Genomic DNA, 5,112 nt, shown 5'->3' on the forward strand with positions numbered 1-5,112 from the left:
CCCAAATATCGACATGCCCAGTTTTGTGAGCTATCTCAACTCACAGCGAAATAAACAGTAAAAGCTTTGAGGTTTTTTTCCCAATAACAGGTACCCTTGTACTCTGTTGAACACATCCCCCCGCCAATACCATTCTTCAGTGTTGACTGTTTTCCACGCGTGGAAGCAGGATCTCTTAAGGTGTCGTTCTGGCTCCATAACTTTGTAGTCACTTTCAGTTGTTAAAATAGTCACATTTTGGATCTTTAAAACTGAGTGCTGTTCATTTAGCTGCAATCTCAACTTTGATCCAAAGCCTCTTTCTTTTCATCCCAGCACATGCTAAACTCATGACTCTCAAAACTTGAGAAGAGAGTGAAGAGAGGAAACAGGGTTGGGTCTTCTCTCCCCTTTACCCCTCTCCATCCTGCTCCCTATCCTCCTCTAAACTTGAGGCAGAAAGGAAGGAAAGGCAGAAGAGCCTACATCTTCTCTCCTGTACCTGCCCATGCTGAGGTTTCCATCTCTTTCCTATTGGTGTCCTCTCCTTTCCTGCTTAACATGGGCAGGCCTGCAATCCCTTCAGTGCTGCTAATATCCAAATATCTTTGGAACTCTTCTTGTTTTCTATTTACACTCAATTCCTTGTTGATCTCACCCAATCTGGTGGCCTTTGGTAACATCTGTATAATAAAAGCTCCCAATACCCAACTGCCTAATCACCATCTTTACTTGCATGCCCGGGTAGGCTTCTCAAACTTACTATGTCCACAAACCTTCTGCACCTGCCATCTTCCCCTCTCAACTAATGGTAATTCCATCTTTCTTGTTGCTCAGACCAAAATTTAAAGTCACTTTTTATTCCTCTCTTACCCCCATGTTCAATCTTTCTACAAATCTCATCAATTCTATTCAGACTTGTATCCTCTTCTTGCCATCTCTACTGCTGCCACCCTCATGTCAAACATCACTAACTCTAGCCCAGATTATTCCAATGGTCTTCCAATGGATCTGCCCACAGTTTTTCTCAATGCAGCAAGTGGAGTTTTCTTATTAAAACACATGTCAGACCAATGTATGCCTTATGACAGCCCACGTGCCTTACATGAGGTACTTCATTCCCTATTATATCTTTGGCTGCATCATATGCTACATCCCTCCTTGCTCACTCCACACCGAGTACAACCAAGTACCCTGATTTCCTCAACAAACACTACAGTCACATGTTTGTTTGTTTGTTTTTAATTCAGCTATAATTCACATAAAATGGGCAAATCTTAAGTGCTAAGTTTGTAGTTTTGACAGTTCTATAGGCCTGTGTAACCACCATCCTTATCAAGATAGAGAACAATATTCTGTCACCTCAGGTTCTTTTCCAGTCAATTCCAATTCATCCTTATACACAATTACAATTTTAATTTCTGTTACCACAGATTTTCTCTGCCTGTTTTCAGACTTAATATAAATGAAATCAAATAGTGTATATTATTTTATGTCTAGCTTTTATTTACTTAACATAATCTATTTGAGATTTGTTCATGTCATAGAATGCATTCGTTGTTTTTTTTCTTTCAATTAATGACTAGTATTCCATGGTATGAATATATTACAGTTCATTTATCCATTCTTCTCTTGATGGATATTAGGGATATTTTCCATTTGGGGCTAATATGAACAAAGATGCTATGAACATAGTATAGAAGTCTTCGTGTAGACATACGTTTTTATTTCTCTTGGATAAATACCAAGGATTGAGATTATTGGGCATGGGCTCAATGCATGTTTAACTTCATAAAGAAACTCTGTCTTCTGCTCTTTGCATTTGCTGTTCCCCTTACTTGGAATGTTCTTCCTCTGGGTGTCTCATGGATAACTCCTTGGCTTCCTTGTCTTTGCCAAAAGTCACCTTCTCAATGAGCTCTACCCTATGCAATCCAACTCCATCCTCCACCTCAACCCTAGCACTCTCACTATTTGCAGATTTTCCCATAGCACTCTTCACCCTTTAGCATGCTATATAATAGTGAATTACTGGTTATTGATTTTTTTCTCCCACCAGAATGAAGGAAAAAGCTTTTTTAAAAAAAAATCTGTGTTGTTCATTAATGTGTCAACAATGCCTAGAACAGTGCCTGACACTTAAGTAGAAAGTCATAAGTAATTGTTAAATGTAGGGAAACAAGGAAAAAAGGAAGAAGGAAGGAAGGAGGGAGGGGCAAAGAAGCAATGAACGTCTGGGGTGTCTCTCAGAATGCCAGGTCATAGCGGCTCTATGGGACTTCTCAGGTCTCTAAAACTCCAGAGTTAGTATCCAATCATTCCTAGTGAATTTTAATGCTCACTCTTGTCCCAAGTGTGCTATCTGTGGCCTTTCCAACCTGTGCCTCTTCAGCACATGCAAGGTGTTCTCTTGTGTAAAAAGCCTCTGTATTTTGACATTGAGTTACTAAAATGTCTCATCCATCAGAAGTTAATCTGCTTGACTTCTGCTTTAGTGTGTCTAGATATGCCTATCTGGTCTCCCTTTTCTCCTTCTCCAAACACACATCACCCAATTGTGAAGAGAGTTTCAAGCTTCTTTCCATGTCCCATAAGCAGCACTCAAACCCAAACCCCACCCCTCCTCCATTTCCTCAGATCTTGAAGGCATTCATATGCTCTATTTCCAGAATTCCTCCAGCTGAATAGATTCATGGCTTGTGGTTTTGTTTTGTTTTTTTCCAAAGCATTTACTACATAGAAGTAGCTATTATTTACTACATAATCTGGCAGAAAATTCTAGAAAGCTGCATTTCTTTTGCCATTTAATACAAGCCCTCACTAATAGAATGGTAAAACTAGGATTGCTATTTACTTATTAAGTCTTCTTCCTTTGAGAAAATCAAAAAGAAGTAATGGGTATGTGGGGGGGCAGGAGCTATTTGAGAACTCATTATTCTTTCCACTCAGTTTTGCTGTGACCTTAAAACTACTCTTAAAAAAAAAGATAAATTTATTAATTTTTTTTTAAAAAGGAGTCTTGATAGCTCTACCTTAAGGATAACAGTGAATTCATGTTAAAATCACTGCCCATTCATTTCCTACTGGTCCACTAAAGTGAATGTGAACTCATTCAGAGTTTAAGCCAATTCTCTCATCAAGTAAGTCAATGCTTATTACAGTTTAACAGTGCTGTTTGTCTCAGCAATCTTAAAGTGATTATATCAGTGCCTGTTTTGGTCAGGGTATAGCCTGGAAAATGCAATTCACTTTAAGTATTTACAACAGAGGATACATAATACAAGAAGTTGATTCCACAGATGATAAAGGAGCTGAGAAGCCAAATGAAACGGTGAGAGGAAACCCTTAGCAACATCAGGGAACTACTCCTCTCCCTGGGCTAGCTAGATAAAGAGAGATGGCAAAGTCACTAGAGTCCAGGTGTCAGGGTTACTCAGCAGAAGCCAGTTTCCAGGCAGGCCTGTCAGACAGGAGCTAGTGTCATGAAAAATATACAACCTAGCCAGAGATAACCCCAAAAATATAAAATTGAAGAGAAATTCCCTGGTACCTTCATTTCTGTCACCGCTCAGTCTGCTGCAGGTCTTCCCATTGGCCACACACAGTGTGAAACAAACTTGACACATAAGCCTGGAAAACAGCCTACAGGGATCAGCCCTTCAAGCAGGGGGACAGCAAGGTATAGATCTGAGGGCAGCAATCAGCACTGTGGCAAACTACAATAAACCCACAGAGCAGAATTTGAAAAACATTCAAAAATTTCTATCAGAGTAGATGATTCTCTGTATGGTGCTATTTCAGAACATTTCAAAATACATGTATTAGCATAAGGAAGGGTTAATGGTTTTGCTCTATTAGGTTCAGGAAGAGAAAGAAAGAGAGAGAGAGAGACAGAGAAAAAGGAAGGAAGGAAGGAAGGAAGGAAGAAAGGAAGGAAGGAAGGGACGGAAGGAGGTAGGGAGGGAGGGAGGAAGGAAGGAGAAGGAAAGAAGGAAGGAGGGAAGGAAGGAAGGAAGGAAGGAGGGAGGAAGGAAGGGAGGGACGGAAGGAGGTAGGGAGGGAGGGAGGAAGGAAGGAGAAGGAAAGAAGGAAGGAGGGAAGGAAATAAGGAAGGAAGGAGGGAGGGAGGGAAAGAGAGAGAGAAAGAGAAGAAAGAAAGAAAGAAAGAAAGAAAGAAAGAAAGAAAGAAAGAAAGAAAGAAAGAAAAGAAAAAGAAAAGAAAAAAGAAAGAAAGAAGGAAAGAAAGAAAGAAAAGAAAAAAAGAAAGAAAGAAGGAAAGAAAGAGTGGGAGGGAGGGAAGAAAAAGAAAGAAAGAAGAAAGAAAGAAAGAAAGAAGGAAGGAAGGAAGAAAGGAAGGAAGGAAGAAAGGAAGGAAGGAAGGAGGAGGGAGGGAGGGAAAGGGAGGGAGGGAAGAAAAAGAAAGAGAAAGAAAAGGAAAGAAAGAAAGAAAGAGAAAAGATTAATTTACTTAATGGTAAACATTATTAAAATAGATAAATACTCAAGCAAAGCTTGAAAAAGGGAGTCTTGTTTAATTCCATCCCACCACAATCCTATTTTCTTGGTCTCCTACGGCACAGAGATTAGTGGTAGTGAAGTGGAGAAAGGAGGTTAGAAGTTTCCATGTTATTTCTGGCTATTGCAGTTGCAGCATAGAAAAAAGAAAAACCAAAAACACTAACAGTAATAGTTCAGATCTTATCTTGATACTAATCTTGATGATTTGTGTATTTTTAGAGACATGAAACAAGTAAATATAATTGGGAGGTAAAGTTTCTTTTTTTTCTATTTGACATCATGAAGTTATTTTAACAAAAAGAAAATTTAATCTAAAAAAAGACTGTACTCCTAAATTCAAATGTTCATATGCTTCTTAAGTCTATAATTTACTAGGCACAATGTTATGACAAGACTAACAATTAGATCATTGTTACGTAAGCGCTATGATAACTTAATGCGCAGTAGAGCGTGCCCAGGGTTTTGGTTCTAAGACGTGAGTCTGAGTACCACCTGGAGTACTTTTCTGGCTGTGCATCTTTGGACAAACAACTTGATGACTCTGAGCCTCCAGTCATTTGAAATAAAACAACTACGGTCACGGTACCACTCCACGAAGCCATTGTGATGATTTAA

The sequence above is a fragment of the Trachypithecus francoisi genome, unplaced genomic scaffold, assembly GCF_009764315.1.
Source record: "Trachypithecus francoisi isolate TF-2019V2 unplaced genomic scaffold, Tfra_2.0 Lachesis_group8, whole genome shotgun sequence".
Taxonomy (NCBI): domain Eukaryota; kingdom Metazoa; phylum Chordata; class Mammalia; order Primates; family Cercopithecidae; genus Trachypithecus; species Trachypithecus francoisi.